Raw genomic sequence first — 23,283 nt, forward strand, 5'->3', positions numbered from 1 at the left:
ACGGCCCCCCCGATCTGAATCAGAGTGGTGTTATGTTGTTGGACTTCTGTGCCAGTCATAGACTGTCCATAACGAACACCATGTTCAGGCATAAGGGTGTCCATATGTGCACTTGGCACCAGGACACCCTTGGCCGCAGTTCGATGATCGACTTTGTGGTTGTATCATCGGACTTGCGGCCGTATGTCCTGGACACTCGGGTGAAGAGAGGGGCGGAGCTGTCAACTGATCACCACCTGGTGGTGAGTTGGCTCCGCTGGTGGGGGAGGATGCCGATCAGACCTGGCAGGCCCAAACGTATTGTGAGGGTCTGCTGGGAGCGTTTGTCAGAATCCCCCGTCAGAAGGAGCTTTAACTCCCACCTCCGGCAGAGCTTCAACCATATTTGAGGTGGGGGACATTGAGTCCGAATGGGCCATGTTCCGTGACTCCATTGCCGAGGCAGCTGGTCGGAGTTATGGCCGTAAGGTGGTCGGTGCCTGTCGTGGCGGCAACCCTCGAACCTGCTGGTGGACACCAGTGGTGAGGGAAGCCGTCAAGCTGAAGAAGGAGTCCTATCGGGCCTTTTTGGCCAGTGGGACCCTGGAAGAAGCTGATAGGTACCGACGGGCCAGACGGGCCACGGCTTTGGCGGTTGCTGAGGCAAAAACTCTGGCCTGGGAGGAGTTCGGTGAGACCATGGAGAACGATTTCCGGACGGCCTCGAAAAGATTCTGGTCCACCATCCGGCGTCTCAGGGGGGGGGAAGCGGCTCACAGTCAACACTGTTTACAGTGGGGACGGGGCTTTGCTGACCTCAACTAGGGATGTTGTGAGTCGGTGGGGGGAGTACTTCGAGGAACTCCTCAATCCTACCAACACGTGCTCGGAAGAGGCAGAGTCGGAGAGCTCGGAGACGGGGCCTCCCATTTCTGGGGCTGAGGTTGCCGAGGTGGTTAAAAAGCTCCTCGGTGGCAAGGCCCCGGGGGTGGATGAGGTCCGTCCTGAGTTTCTCAAGGCTCTGGATGTTGTAGGGCTGTCTTGGCTGACACGCCTCTGCAGTATCGCGTGGACATCGGGGACAGTGCCTCTGGACTGGCAGATTGGGGTGGTGGTCCCCCTCTTTAAAAAGGGGGACCGGAGGGTGTGTTCCAACTATAGGGGTATCACACTCCTCAGCCTCCCTGGTAAGGTCTATTCGGGGGTATTGGAGAGGAGGATCCGTCGGATAATCGAGCCTCGGATTCAGGAGATGCAGTGTGGCTTTCGTCCTGGCCGTGGAACAGTGGACCAGCTCTATACCCTCGGCAGGATCCTGGAGGGTGCATGGGAGTTCGCCCAACCAGTCTACATGTGTTTTGTGGACTTGGAAAAAGCGTTCGACCGTGTCCCTCGTGGAGTCCTGTGGGGGGTGCTCCGGGAATATGGAGTGCCGGACCCCTTGATAGGGGCCGTTCGGTCTCTGTATGACCGGTGCCAGAGTTTGGTCCGCATTGCCGGCAGTAAGTCGGATACGTTTCCGGTGAGAGTTGGACTCCGTCAGGGCTGCCCTTTGTCACCGATTCTGTTCCTAACTTTTATGGACAGAATTTCTAGGCGGAGCCAGGGCGTTGAGGGTGTCCCATTTGGCGACCTCAGAATCGGGTCTCTGCTTTTTGCAGATGATGTGGTTCTGTTAGCGTCGTCAGGCCGTGACCTTCAGCTCTCACTGGAGTGATTCGCAGCCGAGTGTGAAGCGGCTGGGATGAGAATCAGCACCTCCAAATCCGAGACTATGGTTCTCAGCCGGAAAAGAGTGGAATGCTCTCTCCGGGTCGGGAATGAGATCCTTCCCCAAGAGGAGGAGTTCAAGTATCTCGGGGTCTTGTTCACGAGTGACGGACGAATGGAGCGGGAGATTGACGAGCGGATCGGTGCGGCGCCTGCAGTGTTGCAGGCTCTGCACCGACCCGTCGTTGTGAAGAGGGAGCTGAGCCAGAAGGCGAAGCTCTCTACTTACTGGTCAATCTACGTTCCCTATGGTCACGAGTTGTGGGTAGTGACCGAAAGAACAAGATCGCGAATACAAGCGGCCGAAATGGGTTTCCTCCGCAGGGTGTCTGGGCTCTCCCTTAGAGATAGGGTGAGAAGCTCAGTCATCCGGGAGGGGCTCGGAGTAGAACCGCTGCTCCTCCGCATTGAGAGGAGTCAGATGAGGTGGCTCGGGCATCTGGTTAGGATGCCTCCCTGGGGAGGTGTTCCGGGCACGTCCCACTGGGAGGAGACCCCGGGGGAGACCCAGGACACGTTGGAGAGACTATGTCTCTCGGCTGGCCTGGGAACGCCTCGGGGTCCCCCCGGAAGAGCTGGAGGAAGTGGCCGGGGACAGAGACGTCTGGGTTTCTCTGCTCAAGCTGCTGCCCCCGCGACCCGACCCCCGGATAAGCGGCAGATGATGGATGGATGGATGGATATATCCTCCACCAACCAGACTTACAACCCCCGACTAGGGTAGCAGAATTTCTAAGCATCTGTACCCCAAAACTACTATCAAAAATATATAAATTATTGTCTAAGATAGATGACACAATGTCTCTTCCATCCTCAAAATGGGAGGCAGATTTATCCATCAGTTCTGGTCATAGCTTCTAACCACAAATATGTTTGAACACCTTCATAAAGACTCGAAATCCTAATTTCCAGCTCATACAATACAAAATCCTTCATAGAACATACTATACAGGACAAAGGATGTTCAGGATGGGTCTAACACACTCAAACATCTGCTCACATTGCACAGATAACACACCTGATGATTATGCACACGCTTTGTGGTTTTCTGCGCCTGTCCAGAAGTTCTGGCTTGAAGTCTGTGAGGACCTATCAACATGGCTAAAGTGTAGCATCCCTGCTTGCCCCACACTGTGCATACTGGGTGACTTAGACAACATCAACATGGAAATTAACTCAGCACACATGGTTGTCACAGTGTTATGTATCGCAAAGAATGTTTTCATGAACTGGAAAGCGAAGAACAATCTGTGTATTAACCAGTTTAGAAATTTTCTTTTAGATTATATGAGCATGGAAACAATGTCTGCCTCCTCAAAACATCAATTGGCTGAATTTCATTCTCTCTGGTCCCCTCTGATTAGTTTTATCACATAGTGGTGGTGGTGGGTTGCTGGGTGATGGTGGGTCTCAGGCCCGGGCTGCTGCGACTGGTGTGACCGGGTGGTTTGTTTGTTTGTTTTTTGTAGAGGTCCTCCTGGGTGGGGTTGGGTTGAGTGGGGTGGGGCGGGATGGGTACGTTCTGGGGGTACAGTAGCTCCCGGAATATGGTCGCTGCAGGCCCCGAGCCTGGTGGACATCAGGCCCTCCTGCCCATTGTTGGCTCCCAGGTAGCGGGGATGCCTATTGCAGCCAGTCCCTGGCTGCCCTCTCTGGGGGAGAGTAGCTCCCCCGGTATATATCCCCATACCCCTCTCCCTTCTGGCTCCTCTACACAGCACACACTCACACATGAAGGGTTTTGGGGGCGTGTGTGTTCGGTGGGGTGTAGTGGATGGGGCCACGTAGGTGGTCCCCTTTGGTTGCACTCTGCAGTTCCCTGCCCCTGTTTTAATTACACCTTAGACATTACTACTTATCAAACACACTCACACACACACATTAGGTCTTGGGGGGTGGTTACACTGAGTGGCATCTGGTGGGCGGGGCTCTTTGGGTATGTAGGCTGCCCAGAGTGCCGCGCTCCCAGTTCTACAAGTTTGGCTGCCCCTCAATTTTAATTGCTCACTATTAGAAAATATTGAAGAGCCAGAAGGGTGAGGGGAGGGGACTTCTTCGCACACCCCTGCTTCCTGGTGTCTGCTCGGGGCAGGAGGGGCCAGGAGGATTAATTAATTGTTCTGCTGGTTCGGGGTCTGTGGTGGCTGGGGGGTTGCTGGCCTCCTGGTGTGCCCGCTGCACTACACCCCAGCAGAGTCGAGGGAGGTAGGATGTGTGGATGTGTGGATGTATGGGACGTGAAAGTGTGTGTGGTAATGATTTGGCCTGGATCTGGGACTTGCTGTCGCCTGGCCTGCCTGTGTTTCTCCCGATTGGGCATCAGCGTTGCCTCTCCCCACTGCTCGCGACTTCACCCACCTGTGGGCACGTCTTGACTCCCAGGGCACTTGGCCAGGGGCGCTGGGGCAGGCGCTGACCCACTTTGTGGCTGTCTGGGGCGCTTGGCCCTCCTGGGTATTGGGTGGGGCCTCTGCCGGGGGGTTTGGGGGCGCTCGGGCTCCTGGGGCCCAGGTCCCGGAGTGCCTCTGCCCTATGCTTATGGGGGCTCTTTCCGGGGGCTTCCTCTGCAGTCTTCTGGGTGGATGCGTGGTTGCCCCTGCGGTGGGCTGCCTGGGTTCTGTGCTCTGTGGGGGCTGCTGGTGGCCTGGGTCTTGTGGCCCTCTCTGCCTGCTTCTGATTGCTTGGGGGGGGGCTGTGGATTGTGGCCCTGTACGCTTATACACTCATAACTAAGCACGGTTATCATGTAGGTCCTGTGCCATGGGTGTTGCATGTTCTCACACACACACACACACATTCATTAGTCCAGTAGCATGGTCACTAAGCAGTTGATGTATTATCATGTCGTCTCAGGTCATCTATATCCACAGCTGTGTTGTATGCGATTGCCGCTTCTTGTGCTTGTTTTTGTTTGTTTGTGTGTTTGTTTTTTCTCTGCTTGTCTGCTTTCAGGTGCTCCTGGTGGCGCTAAGGCTGGATTCCCCTCATAGGCCATGGATTGTTGTCTGTTTTGTTTTTTACAGGTGTAGCAGCTGGTTGTCTGGTTTTTGTTTCTATTTTTGTTCTGTTTCCTCTTCTTTCCTCTTCTTCTTTCCTTGTCCCCCGGTCCGGTTCAGTTCAGTTCATGTCATATATTGTAAACAGAAATAAATAAATGGGCATCAAGGGGAGCTTTACATTTATAAAACTTCCCTTGGCAAAACAAATCTGTTTGGCATCAAAGGTATTCAGATTACAATTCTTCTGACATAATGCTGAACAGGACAAGGGGAAAAAAAAGTAAAGAAGACAGTTCTGCCGAAAGCCAGGGATAGACCTGTTCTAAGTTCTATACTTTTTAAAAGGGGCGTGTTTATCAACTATGGAATTAGAAGATTTACAAAAATGGTCAAGTGCTAGATCTTCATCTGGGATTTTAACAGTGTCATATAACTATTCAACAGATCAGTTAAAAAAAAGCCTGCTCATGGAGATGTTTCAGGATCTGGATACCAAGCGTGGACCTAATGTTTTCATTTTTGCAATTCTGATACAGGCTATTGAGCAGTGATAACTAACACCAAGTTCAGATACTGCGGATTTTCTACCTTTGATATGTTAAGATTGAGCTGATCAGGGACAACCTTGAAGGATCTCTTTGGTTTTGTAGGATCAGTAATTACCTGAGAAAGGTTGATATTGGTACACACCTTTTTTAAATGATCAGAGGCAGAGTTCAACTTGTTTAAATTAAAATTGCCACACAGAGATTGGGTTTAGGCCACATGCACACAGAATGACATCAACAAATATAAGAAATATTAAACATTTACACATAGATTTTTGAATACATGTAGAGGAATGATACTTTGAAATGTGCTCATTGCGAAGTTATGATCAGTTGAGTAATGAAGGTTGAACTATTCTAGGAAAGAGGTTCTATTCCCAGCATCATGATGGACACTCCTGATATAGAAGGTTTCGCTAACGCATTGGAATTGTTTTACTATTTTCATATGCATGTGCAATGAAGAATTGCTTGCTGCTGATAAATGCAAAGAAGAACAGCTTACACATAGATGCTCACATATAGGCTGCTGAATGCAATGAAGACCTGCTTATCAAGTAAAGTTCAATGTCAATGTGTAATATTCAATTAGGATTTGCAAAACAGTGAAGTTAAACAATGAATGGGTCCATAGTCGGTATGAGAAGACTACAGGAATATTTACCTGGGTGTACGTTCAAACAGAGATGAGAAAATTGCGATAAATAATTGTTTGTTTGTTTGTTAGTATGTATAGGAATGTTATGTGTATAAACTGTGTTGAGTTATAGTTACTCAGTAGTGTCTCAGTGAAACAACCGACGGGGGAAGCCTTGCGGTGACAACAAAAGCAGTGTTTTACTGATCAGTCAAGTTGCTCCAGTGTACTCCATACAAACTGGTTGGCTACTGAAGGGATAGAAAATGGGGAATACTTGTTTTAAAGCAAACAAGGAATTAGATGGGAAAAATACATGTTTTAACGGGACCCAGACAATATTAAATACTCAGACAGATGGGAGAAGAAGTGTAGTTTTGTAGGAAATCACAAAATTATTACATAGAATTAGTGAAATCAATTGAAGAATGCCTTTCTGAAGAGCTGTTTACCACAGATGAGCAGCTTTGCGACCAAGCACATTGTAGATCGCTTTACTGCCAAAATGATCTAATTTAATGGATTGGTTTAGACATGCATAACAGCATTTTAAGAACAAAGAGAGAAACAAAAAGGGTCAACGCTTCATGGTGGAAGGGGATGTATAAATAACTGTGTATATGATGAAGGGGGTGGCAACACCCATTCCGAAATCCCGCCATTCCGACATCCCGCTATTCTGACATCCCACCATTCCGACATACCACCATTCCGACATACCACCATTCCGACATGCAAACGTCCCACCATTCCGACATCCCACCATTGCGACATCCCGCTATTCTGACGTTCAAATGTCCCACCATTCCGACAAGGCTTTCCGTATAAGGAAATGTGTGTTACTCAACAGGTGAGTCCCTTCTTTCTGTTCATGCAATTTATATGTTTAACACATGTTTATAGACAAGCGTTATTAAAAACACAAAGTCTCGGCAACTGGAGGAGGAGAAGCAGTCCGCGGTGGTTTTCAATCACACACTCCAATGCCACTTGTTTCAACTTCCGAAAATTTAATCCAGGAAAAAAAGGCTTACAAACATGGACCAAAACGGCTCCATAACACGCACAAGAATCCAAAAGAAACGAAAGTTAACTAAAAGAAAGCAAATAAACAGTATGAAGTGGTCAAAATTGGTTTTACGCATGCCTATGTGCGTCTGGCACATGCGTCTTCGGGCTCTCCCACGTTGGTTTGTGGATGAAAGCGAAATGTTCAGCTGTAATGTCATGTAAAAACAATCTCTACATGACATTTACTCCCAGGTGTGACCAGTTAGGTCCTTAAGATATCAACAGGCTGTATAAAGCTACAACCGTTGCGGCTGTGTGTTTGTGCCAAATGCGCAAAGCCCATCCGCGCTTCCCAAAATTGGAGTGAGTACTCATAAATCACGTGAATAACATGAATAAACGTTTTTACTGAATTTTGTTGTGTTTTATACGTTCTATGCTGTCATTTCTCTCTTCTCCTATTGGCAAGGCAAGGCAGAGTGCTCGCAACTGTGTCCTGTGCAGTAGCCGTGATATCTGTAATTGCAATTATTACTTTTGCATATGATGACAGCGTGCAAAAGACGCATGGGCTCTGTGGAGAGCTCCGCTCCAGCTGGCTGCTGTGACAGCTCACTGACACTGTATTTCTGCTTAATCAGTTTCAGTCTCGCCAGAGTTACATTAATATCTGTATTTTTATATTTGAAATTCAGGGGATTTTGATAATAGATTATTAAAGTTTGTTTGCGAGGCTGTGGCCTCTGCATGTGCAAAGCTTGTGCGCCAAACTTTAGGGCGTATTTGCGCCGGCATATCATTAGTGCAAAATGTTTTGGGTAAAAAAATAGGCTATTAAAAGGAACTGTCGGAATGTTAAAATAAAAACAAAAAACATACCGCCATTCCGACCATAGGAGGAAAAAAGTGTCGGAATGGTGGGACGTTTGATAAAAAATTAAGTGTCGCCATTCCGACAATTGGAGACCCATGTCGGAATGGCGAGATGTCGGAATGGCAGCATGTAACCATGATGAAGGAGAGACCATTTGAGCAGCACAGCCATTTCGCAGCACAGGGACAGCAGTCCAAGTTACAGGATCTCCCACGTGGTATCACCTGTCACATTGTGTCAAGGCATCAAAAGAAGAAAAAATCACCAAACTCAAGGACAAAAAGACAAAGACTCCGGTGAACGAAGACAGAGGACTGACAAACCAGAAATACAAAAGGATTCTCGATATCAAGATCCAGAAGAAGAGGCTAACAATGCCACGAACACTTACGATGCTGGGAATGATGCCAGCAATGAACAGAGAAGAAGATTCAGTGTCATCAATCTGCATTACGTGCCTCTAATGAGGGGGTGAATATAGAATCCTCAACGATTACAACGTCTCTGGGAACTGTGACAACAACAAGGTTTAAACCATTTTGATATATATTGTAACCTATTGTCTAAGGAATAGTGCTGAAAATGAGGTAAATCTAATCCACCACTGTCCTTGGTCTTCTGTAGGGTTATTAAACTAATACGTGGTGGTTTGTTTTTCCACAGAAATTTGGAGATGCATGAATCTAGTGACTTAAACCAAGTAGCAGATGGTTTTATGGGGATCATTGAGAACAAATAGTTAACTTTTGGTAGTATCATCATTTTAATGGATGTAACTCTCCCCATAAGTGATATAGGTAAGGACTTCCAATGAGAGATCGTTCTCTACTGTCTTTAATAATTGCACATAATTTAGCTTTGTTAGCTCTGAGAGCCTGGAGGAAATGTTTATGCCTAAATATCTAATATTTCCTGACTGTAAAGTGATCGCAGGTATATTATGGACCCTACAGTTAATGGGCAGAACTGTGGTCTTAGACCAGTTGATAGAGTAGTCAGAAAGTGCTGAGAATTTATTTATGAGTGTGATCGTGTGACTGAGAGACGTCTGTGAGTTCTGAAGGAAAAGTAATACATCATCAGCATAAAGACTTATTTTATGCTCAATATTTTGGGATTAATTACTCACAAACGGGTAAGAAAAGGTAGTATTGCCAGACCATACATGATCAAAACAGGGAGCGGAGGTGGTTCAGCTGCAAGGTGTGAATGTCTGACTATAGTTTGTAAAAAGCGGGTAAGATAAGGTGCGAATGCCCGACAATGTATGATCAAAAGAGGGAGCGGAGGTTTTCGGCTGCAAGAAGGTCTGAATGTCCACCCAAAATTCCTGAAAAATGGGTAAAAAAAGGGTGCGAATGCCAAACCATACATCATCAAAAGCAGGAGTGGATGTGTTCGGCTACAAGAAGATTTGAATGTCCATCAATAATTGCTTTAAAACATGAAAGAAAATTTTCGAATATCAAACCGCACATGATCATAAGCGGGAGAGGAGTTGTTCAGCTGCAAGAAGGTGTGAATGTCCACCCATAATTACTGAAAAATGGGTAAGAAAAGGTGAAAATGCCCAACCATACATCATCAAAAGCAGGAGTGGATGTGTTCGGCTACAAGAAGGTTTGAATGTCCGTCCATAGTTTGTAAAAAGCGGGTAAGAAAAGGTTCGAATGCCCGAACATAGACCATCAAAAGAGGGAGCGGAGGTGTTCCGCTGTAAGAAGGTGTAAATGTCCGACCATAGTTGGTAAAAAGCGGGTAAGAAAAGGTTCGAATGCCCGAATATATACCATCAAAAGCGGAAGCGGAGGTGTTCGGCTGCAAGAAGGTGTGAACGTCCGACCAAAGTTTGTAAAAAGCAGTTAAGAAAAGGTTCGAATATCCAAGCAAACATAATCAAAAGCGGGAGCAGAGCTGTTCGACTGCAAGTAGGTGTGAATGTCAGATCATAATTTGCAAAAAGCTGATGAGAAAGGGTGAGAATGCCCGGCTATACACCATCAAATGCGGGAGCGGAAGTGTTCGGCTGTGAGTAGGTGTGAATGTCCGACCATAATTGCTGAAAAATGTGTTAGAAGAGACTAGAATGCCGGACAATACATAATCAAATGCGGGAGCGGAGTTGTTCGGCTGTGAGTAGGTGTGAATCTCCGAGCATAGTTTGTAAAAAGGGGGTAAGAATAGGTTCGAATGCCCGAACATACACTATCAAAACAGGGAGCTGAGGTGGCTCAGCTGCAAGGTGTGAATGTCTGACTATAGTTTGTAAATAAGGTGCGAATGCCCAACAATGTATAATCAAAAGAGGGAGCGGAGGTTTTCGGCTACAAGAAGGTTTGAATGTCCGACCAAAGTTTGTAAAAAGCAGTTAAGAAAAGGTTCGAATATCCAACCAAACATAATCAAAAGCGGGAGCAGAGCTGTTCGACTGCAAGTAGGTGTGAATGTCAGATCATAATTTGCAAAAAGCTGATGAGAAAGGGTGAGAATGCCCGGCTATACACCATCAAATGCGGGAGTGGAAGTGTTCGGCTGTGAGTAGGTGTGAATGTCCGACCATAATTGCTGAAAAATGTGTTAGAAGAGACTAGAATGCCGGACAATACATAATCAAATGCGGGAGCGGAGTTGTTCGGCTGTGAGTAGGTGTGAATCTCCGAGCATAGTTTGTAAAAAGGGGGTAAGAATAGGTTCGAATGCCCGAACATACACTATCAAAACAGGGAGCTGAGGTGGCTCAGCTGCAAGGTGTGAATGTCTGACTATAGTTTGTAAATAAGGTGCGAATGCCCAACAATGTATAATCAAAAGAGGGAGCGGAGGTTTTCGGCTACAAGAAGGTTTGAATGTCCGACCATAGTTTGTAAAAAGCGGGTAAGAAAAGGTTCAAATGCCTGACTATACACCATCAAAAGCGGGAGCAGAGGTGTTCCGCTGTAAGACGGTGTGAATGTCCGACCATATTTGGTAAAAAGCGGGTAAGAAAAGGTTAAAATACCCAACTGTACACAATCAATAGCAGGAGAGGAGGTGTTCAGCTGCAAGAAGGTGTGAATGTACACCCATAATTACTGAAAAATGGGTAAGAAAAGGTGCGAATGCCCAACCATACATTATCAAAAGCAGGTGTGAATGTCAGATCATAATTTGCAAAAAGCTGATGAGAAAGGGTGAGAATGCCCGACTATACACCATCAAATGCGGGAGCGGAGTTGTTCGGCTGTGAGTAAGTGTGAATCTCCGACCATAATAGCTGAAAAATGTGTTAGAAAAGGTAAGAATGCCGGTCCATACATCATCAAATGCGGGAGAGGTGGTGTTCGGCTGCAAGTAGGTGTGAATGTCCAGCCATAATTACTAACAAACGGGTAAGAAAAGGTAGTATTGCCAGACCATACATGATCAAAACAGGGAGCGGAGGTGGTTCAGCTGCAAGAAGGTGTGAATGTCCGACTAAAGTTCAATAATATTAACAAAAGCGGGAGGAGAGGTCTTCGGATGAGAGTGGTTGAGAATTTCCAACCATAATCTATAAAATGCGGTGAAAAAAAAGGTGTGATAGAACACTAAAAGGTGGAGCGGAAGTGTTCGGCTGCAAGAAGGTGTGAATGTCCGACTATATTTGGTGAAAAGAAGGTGAAGCAAGGTCTGAATGCCCAACCTTACATCATCAAAAGCGAGATCAGAGGTGTTTGGCTGCATGAAGGCCATAGTTTGCCAAAGGCGGGTAAGCTGCGAATGACCGACTAAATATCAACAAAAGGTCTTCGGATGCAAGTGGGTGTGAATATCCCACCATACAAGTATGGTGGAGAGGAAGCTGTGAACAGCCGACCATAGTTGGCAAAAAGCGGGTGAGAAAAGGTGCGAATGTCCAACCATACATGATCAAAACAGGGAGCGGAGGTGTTTGGCTGTGACAAGGTGTGAATGTCCACCCAAAATTAATGAAAAGCAGGCAACAAGTAGGTTTGAATGCCCAACCATACATCATCAAAAGCAGGAGTGGATGTGTTCGGCTACAAGAAGGTTTAAATGTCCGACCATAGTTTGTAAAAAGCGGGTAAGAAAAGGTTCGAATGCCCGAACATAGACCATCAAAAGAGGGAGCGGAGGTGTTCCGCTGTAAGAAGGTGTAAATGTCCGACCATAGTTGGTAAAAAGCGGGTAAGAAAAGGTTAAAATACCCGACTGTACACAATCAATAGCGGGAGCGGAGGTGTTTGGCTACAAGAATGTGTGACAGTCCGACCATGGTTTGTAAAAAACGGGTAAGAAAAGGTGCGAATGCCCGACAATGTATGATCAAAAGAGGGAGCGGAGGTTTTCGGCTAGAAGAAGGTTTGAATGTCCGACCATAGTTTGTAAAAAGCGGGAAAGAAAAGGTTCAAATGCCTGACTATACACCATCAAAAGCGGGAGCGGAGGTGTTCGGCTACAAGAAGGTGTGAAAGTTCAACCATGGTTTGTAAAAAGCTGCTAAGAAAAGGTTCGAATGCCCGAATATATACCAACAAAAGCGGAAGCGGAGGTGTTCAGCTGCAAGAAGGTGTGAACGTCCGACCAAAGTTTGTAAAAAGCAGTTAAGAAAAGGTTCGAATGCCCGAATATATACCATCAAAAGCGGGAGCAGAGCTGTTCGACTGCAAGTAGGTGTGAATGTCCAGCCATATTTACTCACAAACGGGCAAGAAAAGGTAGTATTGCCAGACCATACATGATCAAAACAGGGAGCTGAGGTGGTTCAGCTGCAAGGTCTGAATGTCCAACCATAATTTCTAAAAACCGGGTAAGAAAAGGCTCGAAAGCCCGACTATACACAATCAAAAGAGGGAGCGGGAGGTTTTCAGCTGCAAATCCTTCACTCAAACCAAGTGAAAACTGCTTTGTCCTTCATATTTATCAATGTCTAGATCGACTTCAACAAAGAACAACATTGTACTTTGCAGTAAAGAAAGAGCAAATCAAAAGTTTTAGGAATCCGAGAATAAGCTTATTTTCATGAGTTCTGCACGATTATTGATTTTACTATAAATGAATGCCTTCACTCAAACTATGTTAAAACTGCTTTGTCCTTCATATTTATCAATGTCTAGATTGACTTCAACAAAGAACAACACTGGATTTTGCAGTAGAAGAAAGAGCAACACTGAAGGATCAGTAATCCGAGAATAAGCTTATTTTCATACGTTCTGCATGATTTGGGATTTTATGTATAAAATGAATTCCTTCACTCAAACCAAGTGAAAACTGCTTTTTCCTTCATATTTATCAATGTCTAGATTTACTTCAACAAAGAACAACATTGTATTTTGCAGTAGTAGAAAGAGCAACACTGAAGGATCAGGAATTCGAGAATAAGCTTATTTTCATACGTTCTGCATGATTTGGGATTTTATGTATAAAATGAATTCCTTTACTCAAACTATGTTAAAACTGCTTTGTCCTTCATATTTATCAATGTCTAGATTGACTTCAACAAAGAACAACATTGTATTTTGTAGTAGAAGAAATAGCAACACTGAAGGATCAGGAATCCCAAAACAAGCTTATTTTCATACGTTCTGCATGATTTGGGATTTTGCTATAAAATTAATTCCTTCACTCAAACAAAGTGGAAACTGCTTTGTCCTTCATATTTATCAATGTCTATATCGATTTCAACAAAGAACAAGGCTGTATTTTGCAGTATAGGAAAGAGCAACACTGGAGGATCAGGAATCCGAGAATAAGCTTACTTTCATGAGTCCTGCACGATTTCGGATTTTCCTATAAAATGAATTGCTTTGCTCAAAACAAGTTAAAATTGCTTTGTCCTTCATAGTTATCCATGTCTAAAATGTATCAAGCATAAAGTTCCTCATATTACCCTGAATGAGAAAGAAGCATCCCTTTGGTTGAGCAATACGTTCCTTTTGCGGAGTTATGCATGATTTCGGATTTTGCTATAAAATTCATTCCTTCACACCTTTTTTTTTCACCGCATTTTATAGATTATGGTTGGAAATTTCAACCACTCTAATCCGAAGACCTCTCCTCCCGCTTTTGTTAATATATTTGAACTTTAGTTGGACATTCACCCCTTTTTGCAGCTAAACCACCTCCGCTCCCTGTTTTGATCATGTATGGTCTGGCAATACTACCTTTTCTTACCCGTTTGTGAGTAATTATGGCTGGATATTCACACCTACTTGCAGCTGAACACAATCTCTCTCGCTTTTAATTATGTTTGGAGATTCGAACCTTTTCTTTACTGCTTTTTGCCAACTTTGGTCGGACGTTCACACCTTCTTGCAGCCGAACACCTCCGCTTCCGCTTTTGATGGTATATATTCGGGCATTCGAACCTTTTCTTACCAGCTTTTTACAAACGATGGTTGGACTTTCACACCTTCTTGTAGCCGAACAACTCCGCTCCCGCTATTGATTGTGTACAGTCGGGTATTTTAACCTTTTCTTACCCGCTTTTTACCAACTATGGTCGGACATTCACACCGTCTTACAGCGGAACATCTCCGCTCCCGCTTTTGATGGTGTATAGTCAGGCATTTGAACCTTTTCTTACCCGCTTTTTACAAACTATGGTCGGACATTCAAACCTTCTTGTAGCCGAAAACCTCTGCTCCCTCTTTTGATTATACATTGTCGGGCATTCGCACCTTATCTTACCCGCTTTTTACAAACTATAGTCAGACATTCACACCTTGGTGCTGAACCACCTCAGCCCCCTGTTTTGATCATGTATGGTCTGGCAATACTACCTTTCCTTACCCGTTTGTGAGTAATTATGGCTGGACATTCACACCTACTTGCAGTCGAACAGCTCTGCTCCCGCTTTTGATTATGTTTGGTTGGATATTCGAACCTTTTCTTAACTGCTTTTTATAAACTTTGGTCGGACGTTCACACCTTCTTGCAGCCGAACACCTCCACTTCCGCTTTTGATGGTATATATTCGGGCATTCGAACCTTTTCTTACCAGCTTTTTACAAACCATGGTTGGACTTTCACACCTTCTTGTAGCCGAACAACTCCGCTCCCCCTATTGATTGTGTACAGTCGGGTATTTTAACCTTTTCTTACCCACTTTTTACCAACTATGGTCGGACATTCACACCTTCTTACAGCGGAACACCTCCGCTCCCTCTTTTGATGGTGTATGTTTGGGCATTCGAACCTTTTCTTACCCGCTTTTTACAAACTATGCTCGGACATTCAAACCTTCTTGTAGCCGAACACATCCACTCCTGCTTTTGATGATGTATGGTTGGGCATTCGCACCCTTTTTTTACCCATTTTTCAGGAATTTTGGGTGGACATTCAGACCTTCTTGCAGCCGAAAACCTCCGCTCCCTCTTTTGATCATACATTGTCGGGCATTCGCACCTTATCTTACCCGCTTTTTACAAACTATAGTCAGACATTCACACCTTGCAGCTGAACCACCTCCGCTCCCTGTTTTGATCATGTATGGTCTGGCAATACTACCTTTTCTTACCCGTTTGTGAGTTATTAATCCCAAAATATTGAGCATAAAATAAGTCTTTATGCTGATGATGTATTACTTTTCCTTCAGAACTCACAGACGTCTCTCAGTCACACGATCACACTCATAAATAAATTCTCAGCACTTTCTGACTACTCTATCAACTGGTCTAAGACCACAGTTCTGCCCATTAACTGTAGGGTCCATAATATACCTGCGATCACTTTACAGTCAGGAAATATTAGATATTTAGGCATAAACATTTCCTCCAGGCTCTCAGAGCTAACAAAGCTAAATTATGTGCAATTATTAAAGACAGTAGAGGACGATCTCTCGTTGGAAGTCCTTACCTATATCACTTGTGGGGAGAGTTACATCCATTAAAATGATGATACTACCAAAAGTTAACTATTTGTTCTCAATGATCCCCATAAAACCATCTGCTACTTGGTTTAAGTCACTAGATTCATGCATCTCCAAATTTCTGTGGAAAAACAAACCACCACGTATTAGTTTAAAAACCCTACAGAAGACCAAGGACAGTGGTGGATTAGATTTACCTCATTTTCAGCACTATTCCTTAGACAATAGGTTACAATATATATCAAAATGGTTTAAACCTTGTTGTTGTCACAGTTCCCAGAGACGTTGTAATCGTTGAGGATTCTATATTCACCCCCTCATTAGAGGCACGTAATGCAGATTGATGACACTGAATCTTCTTCTCTGTTCATTGCTGGCATCATTCCCAGCATCGTAAGTGTTCGTGGCATTGTTAGCCTCTTCTTCTGGATCTTGATATCGAGAATCCTTTTGTATTTCTGGTTTGTCAGTCCTCTGTCTTCGTTCACCGGAGTCTTTGTCTTTTTGTCCTTGAGTTTGGTGATTTTTTCTTCTTTTGATGCCTTGACACAATGTGACAGGTGATACCACGTGGGAGATCCTGTAACTTGGATTGCTGTCCCTGTGCTGCGAAATGGCTGTGCTGCTCAAATGGTCTCTCCTTCATCATGGTTACATGCTGCCATTCCGACATCTCGCCATTCCGACATGGGTCTCCAATTGTCGGAATGGCGACACTTAATTTTTTATCAAACGTCCCACCATTCCGACACTTTTTTCCTCCTATGGTCGGAATGGCGGTATGTTTTTTTTTTTTTTTAACATTCCGACAGTTCCTTTTAATAGCCTATTTTTTACCCAAAACATTTTGCACTAATGATATGCCGGCGCAAATACGCCCTAAAGTTTGGCGCACAAGCTTTGCACATGCAGAGGCCACAGCCTCGCAAACAAACTTTAATAATCTATTATCAAAATCCCCTGAATTTCAAATATAAAAATACAGATATTAATGTAACTCTGGCGAGACTGAAACTGATTAAGCAGAAATACAGTGTCAGTGAGCTGTCACAGCAGCCAGCTGGAGCGGAGCTCTCCACAGAGCCCATGCGTCTTTTGCACGCTGTCATCATATGCAAAAGTAATAATTGCAATTACAGATATCACGGCTACTGCACAGGACACAGTTGCGAGCACTCTGCCTTGCCTTGCCAATAGGAGAAGAGAGAAATGACAGCATAGAACGTATAAAACACAACAAAATGCAGTAAAAACGTTTATTCATGTTATTCACGTGATTTATGAGTACTCACTCCAATTTTGGGAAGCGCGGATGGGTTTTGCGCATTTGGCACAAACACACAGCCGCAACGGTTGTAGCTTTATACAGCCTGTTGATATCTTAAGGACCTAACTGGTCACACCTGGGAGTAAATGTCATGTAGAGATTGTTTTTACATGACATTACAGCTGAATATATAGCTTTCATCCACAAATCAATGTGGGAGAGCCCGAAGACGCATGTGCCAGACGCACATAGGCATGCGTAAAACCAATTTTGACCACTTCATACTGTTTATTTGCTTTCTTTTAGTTAACTTTCGTTTCTTTTGGATTCTTGTGCGTGTTATGGAGCCGTTTTGGTCCATGTTTGTAAGCCTTTTTTTCCTGGATTAAATTTTCGGAAGTTGAAACAAGTGGCATTGGAGTGTGTGATTAAAAACCACCGCGGACTGCTTCTCCTCCTCCAGTTGCCGAGACTTTGTGTTTTTAATAACGCTTGTCTATAAACATGTGTTAAACATATAAATTGCATGAACAGAAAGAAGGGACTCACCTGTTGAGTAACACACATTTCCTTATACGGAAAGCCTTGTCGGAATGGTGGGACATTTGAACGTCAGAATAGCGGGATGTCGCAATGGTGGGATGTCGGAATGGTGGGACGTTTGCATGTCGGAATGGTGGTATGTCGGAATGGTGGGATGTCGGAATGGTGGGATGTCGGAATAGCGGGATGTCGGAATGGCTGGATTTCGGAATGGGTGTTGCCATCCCCTTCATCATATACACAGTTATTTATACATCACCTTCCACCATGAAGCGTTGTCCCTTTTTGTTTCTCTCTTTGTTCTTAAAATGCTGTTATGCATGTCTAAACCAATCCATTAAATTAGATCATTTTGGCAGTAAAGCGATCTACAATGTGCTAGGTTGCAAAGCTGCTCATCTATGGTAAACAGCTCTTCAGAAAGGCATTCTTCAATTGATTTCACTAATTCTATGTAATAATTTTGTGATTTCCTACAAAACTACACTTCTTCTCCCATCTGTCTGAGTATTTAATATTGTCTGGGTCCCGTTAAAACATGTATTTTTCCCATCTAATTCCTTGTTTGCTTTAAAACAAGTATTCCCCATTTTCTATCCCTTCAGTAGCCAACCAGTTTGTATGGAGTCCACTGGAGCAACTTGACTGATCAGTAAAACACTGCTTTTGTTGTCACCGCAAGGCTTCCCCCGTCGGTTGTTTCACTGAGACACTACTGAGTAACTATAACTCAACACAGTTTATACACATAACATTCATATACATACTAACAAACAAACAAACAATTATTTATCGCAATTTTCTCATCTCTGTTTGAACGTACACCCAGGTAAATATTCCTGTAGTCTTCTCATACCGACTATGGACCCATTCATTGTTTAACTTCACTGTTTTGCAAATCCTAATTGAATATTACACATTGACATTGAACTTTACTTGATAAGCAGGTCTTCATTGCATTCAGCAGCCTATATGTGAGCATCTATGTGTAAGCTGTTCTTCTTTGCATTTATCAGCAGCAAGCAATTCTTCATTGCATATGCATATGAAAATAGTAAAACAATTCCAATGCGTTAGCGAAACCTTCTATATCAGGAGTGTCCATCATGATGCTGGGAATAGAACCTCTTTCCCAGAATAGTTCAACCTTCATTACTAGACTGATCATAACTCCGCAATGAGCACATTTCAAAGTATCATTCCTCTACATATATTCAAAAATCTATGTGTAAATGTTTAATATTTCTTATATTTGTTGATGTCATTCTGAGTGCATGTGGCCTAAACCCAATCTCTGTGTGGCAATTTTAATTTAAACAAGTTGAACTCTGCCTCTGATCATTTAAAAAAGGTGTGTACCAATATCAACCTTTCTCAGGTAATTACTGATCCTACAAAACCAAAGAGATCCTTCAAGGTTTTCCCTGATTGGCTCAATCTTAACAAATCAAAGGTAGAAAATCCGCAGTATCTGAACTTGGTGTTAGTTATCACTGCTCAATAGCCTGTATTAGAATTGCAAAAATGAAAACATTAGGTCCACGCTTGGTATCCAGATCCTGAAACATCTCCATGAGCAGGCTTTTTTTTAACTGATCTGTTGAATAGTTATATGACACTGTTAAAATCCCAGATGAAGATCTAGCACTTGACCATTTTTGTAAATCTTCTAATTCCATAGTTGATAAACACGCCCCTTTTAAAAAGTATAGAACTTAGAACAGGTCTATCCCTGGCTTTCGGCAGAACTGTCTTCTTTACTTTTTTTTCCCCTTGTCCTGTTCAGCATTATGTCAGAAGAATTGTAGTCTGAATACCTTTGATGCCAAACAGATTTGTTTTGCCAAGGGAAGTTTTATAAATGTAAAGCTCCCCTTGATGCCCATTTATTTATTTCTGTTTACAATATATGACATGAACTGAACTGAACCGGACCGGGGGACAAGGAAAGAAGAAGAGGAAAGAAGAGGAAACAGAACAAAAATAGAAACAAAAACCAGACAACCAGCTGCTACACCTGTAAAAAACAAAACAGACAACAATCCATGGCCTATGAGGGGAATCCAGCCTTAGCGCCACCAGGAGCACCTGAAAGCAGACAAGCAGAGAAAAAACAAACACACAAACAAACAAAAACAAGCACAAGAAGCGGCAATCGCATACAACACAGCTGTGGATATAGATGACCTGAGACGACATGATAATACATCAACTGCTTAGTGACCATGCTACTTGACTAATGAATGTGTGTGTGTGTGTGAGAACATGCAACACCCATGGCACAGGACCTACATGATAACCGTGCTTAGTTATGAGTGTATAAGCGTACAGGGCCACAATCCACAGCCCCCCCCCAAGCAATCAGAAGCAGGCAGAGAGGGCCACAAGACCCAGGCCACCAGCAGCTCCCACAGAGCACAGAACCCAGGCAGCCCACCGCAGGGGCAACCACGCATCCACCCAGAAGACTGCAGAGGAAGCCCCCGGAAAGAGCCCCCATAAGCATAGGGCAGAGGCACTCCGGGACCTGGGCCCCAGGAGCCCGAGCGCCCCCAAACCCCCCGGCAGAGGCCCCACCCAATACCCAGGAGGGCCAAGCGCCCCAGACAGCCACAAAGTGGGTCAGCGCCTGCCCCAGCGCCCCTGGCCAAGTGCCCTGGGAGTCAAGACGTGCCCACAGGTGGGTGAAGTCGCGAGCAGTGGGGAGAGGCAACGCTGATGCCCCATCGGGAGAAACACAGGCAGGCCAGGCGACAGCAAGTCCCAGATCCAGGCCCAATCATTACCACACACACTTTCACGTCCCATACATCCACACATCCACACATCCTACCTCCCTCGACTCTGCTGGGGTGTAGTGCAGCGGGCACACCAGGAGGCCAGCAACCCCCCAGCCACCACAGACCCCGAACCAGCAGAAAAATTAATTAATCCTCCTGGCCCCTCCTGCCCCGAGCAGACACCAGGAAGCAGGGGTGTGCGAAGAAGACCCCTCCCCTCACCCTTCTGGCTCTTCAATATTTTCTAATAGTGAGCAATTAAAATTGAGGGGCAGCCAAACTTGTAGAACTGGGAGCGCGGCACTCTGGGCAGCCTACATACCCAAAGAGCCCCTCCCACCAGATGCCACTCAGTGTAAGCACCCCCCAAGACCTAATGTGTGTGTGTGAGTGTGTTTGATAAGTAGTAATGTCTAAGGTGTAATTAAAACAGGGGCAGGGAACTGCAGAGTGCAACCAAAGGGGACCACCTACGTGGCCCCATCCACTACATCACGTCATCTATCTTAGACAATAATTTATATATTTTTGATAGTAGTTTTGGGGTACAGATGCTTAGAAATTCTGCTACCCTAGTTGGGGGTTGTAAGTCTGGTTGGTGGAGGATATATCCATCCATCCATCCATCATCTGCCGCTTATCCGGGGGTCGGGTCGCGGGGGCAGCAGCTTGAGCAGAGAAACCCAGACGTCTCTGTCCCCGGCCACTTCCTCCAGCTCTTCCGGGGGGACCCCGAGGCGTTCCCAGGCCAGCCGAGAGACATAGTCTCTCCAACGTGTCCTGGGTCTCCCCCGGGGTCTCCTCCCAGTGGGACGTGCCCGGAACACCTCCCCAGGGAGGCGCCCAGGGGGCATCCTAACCAGATGCCCGAGCCACCTCATCTGACTCCTCTCAATGCGGAGGAGCAGCGGTTCTACTCCGAGCCCCTCTCGGATGACTGAGCTTCTCACCCTATCTCTAAGGGAGAGCCCAGACACCCTGCGGAGGAAACCCATTTCGGCCGCTTGTATTCGCGATCTTGTTCTTTCGGTCACTACCCACAACTCGTGACCATAGGTGAGGATGGGAACGTAGATTGACCAGTAAGTAGAGAGCTTCGCCTTCTGGCTCAGCTCCCTCTTCACAGCGACGGGTCGGTGCAGAGCCTGCAACACTGCAGGCGCCGCACCGATCCGCCCGTCAATCTCCCGCTCCATTCGTCCGTCACTCGTGAACAAGACCCCGAGATACTTGAACTCCTCCTCTTGGGGAAGGATCTCATTCCCGACCCGGAGAGAGCATTCCACCCTTTTCCGGCTGAGAACCATAGTCTCGGATTTGGAGGTGCTGATTCTCATCCCAGCCGCTTCACACTCGGCTGCGAATCACTCCAGTGAGAGCTGAAGGTCACGGCCTGACGACGCTAACAGAACCACATCATCTGCAAAAAGCAGAGACCCGATTCTGAGGTCGCCAAATGGGACACCCTCAACGCCCTGGCTCTGCCTAGAAATTCTGTCCATAAAAGTTAGGAACAGAATCGTGACAAAGGGCAGCCCTGACGGAGTCCAACTCTCACCGGAAACGTATCCGACTTACTGCCGGCAATGCGGACCAAACTCTGGCACCGGTCATTCAGAGACCGAACGGCCCCTATCAAGGGGTCCGGCACTCCATATTCCCGGAGCACCCCCCACAGGACTCCACGAGGGACACGGTCGAACGCTTTCTCCAAGTCCACAAAACACATATAGACTGGTTGGGCGAACTCCCATGCACCCTCCAAGATCCTGCCGAGGGTATAGAGCTGGTCCACTGTTCCACGGCCAGGACGAAAGCCACACTGCATCTCCTGAATCCGAGGCTCGATTATCCGACGGATCCTCCTCTCCAATACCCCCGAATAGACCTTACCAGGGAGGCTGAGGAGTGTGATACCCCTATAGTTGGAACACACCCTCCGGTCCCCCTTTTTAAAGAGGGGGACCACCACCCCAATCTGCCAGTCCAGAGGCACTGTCCCCGATGTCCACGCGATACTGCAGAGGCGTGTCAGCCAAGACAGCCCTACAACATCCAGAGCCTTGAGAAACTCAGGACGGACCTCATCCACCCTTGCCTTGCCACCGAGGAGCTTTTTAACCACCTCGGCAACCTCAGCCCCAGAAATGGGAGGCCCCGTCTCCGAGCTCTCCGACTCTGCCTCTTCCGAGCACGTGTTGGTAGGATTGAGGAGTTCCTCGAAGTACTCCCCCCACCGACTCACAACATCCCGAGTTGAGGTCAGCAAAGCCCCGTCCCCACTGTAAACAGTGTTGACTGTGAGCCGCTCCCCCCCCCTGAGACGCCGGATGGTGGACCAGAATCTTTTCGAGGCCGTCCGGAAATCGTTCTCCATGGTCTCACCGAACTCCTCCCAGGCCCGAGTTTTTGCCTCAGCAACCGCCGAAGCCGCGGCCCGTCTGGCCCGTCGGTACCTATCAGCTTCTTCCAGGGTCCCACTGGCCAAAAAGGCCCGATAGGACTCCTTCTTCAGCTTGACGGCTTCCCTCACCACTGGTGTCCACCAGCAGGTTCGAGGGTTGCCGCCACGACAGGCACCGACCACCTTACGGCCACAACTCCGACCAGCTGCCTCAGCAATGGAGTCACGGAACATGGCCCATTCAATGTCCCCCACCTCAAATATGGTTGAAGCTCTGCCGGAGGTGGGAGTTAAAGCTCCTTCTGACGGGGGATTCTGACAAACGCTCCCAGCAGACCCTCACAATACGTTTGGGCCTGCCAGGTCTGATCGGCATCCTCCCCCACCAGCGGAGCCACCTCACCACCAGGTGGTGATCAGTTGACAGCTCCGCCCCTCTCTTCACCCAAGTGTCCAGGACATACGGCCGCAAGTCCAATGATACAACCACAAAGTCGATCATCGAACTGCGGCCAAGGGTGTCCTGGTGCCAAGTGCACATATGGACACCCTTATGCCTAAACATGGTGTTCGTTATGGACAGTCTATGACTGGCACAGAAGTCCAACAACATAACACCACT

Source organism: Leuresthes tenuis, unplaced genomic scaffold (genome assembly GCF_036924035.1).
Source record: "Leuresthes tenuis unplaced genomic scaffold, fLeuTen1.0.hap1 SCAF_15, whole genome shotgun sequence".
NCBI lineage: Eukaryota > Metazoa > Chordata > Actinopteri > Atheriniformes > Atherinopsidae > Leuresthes > Leuresthes tenuis.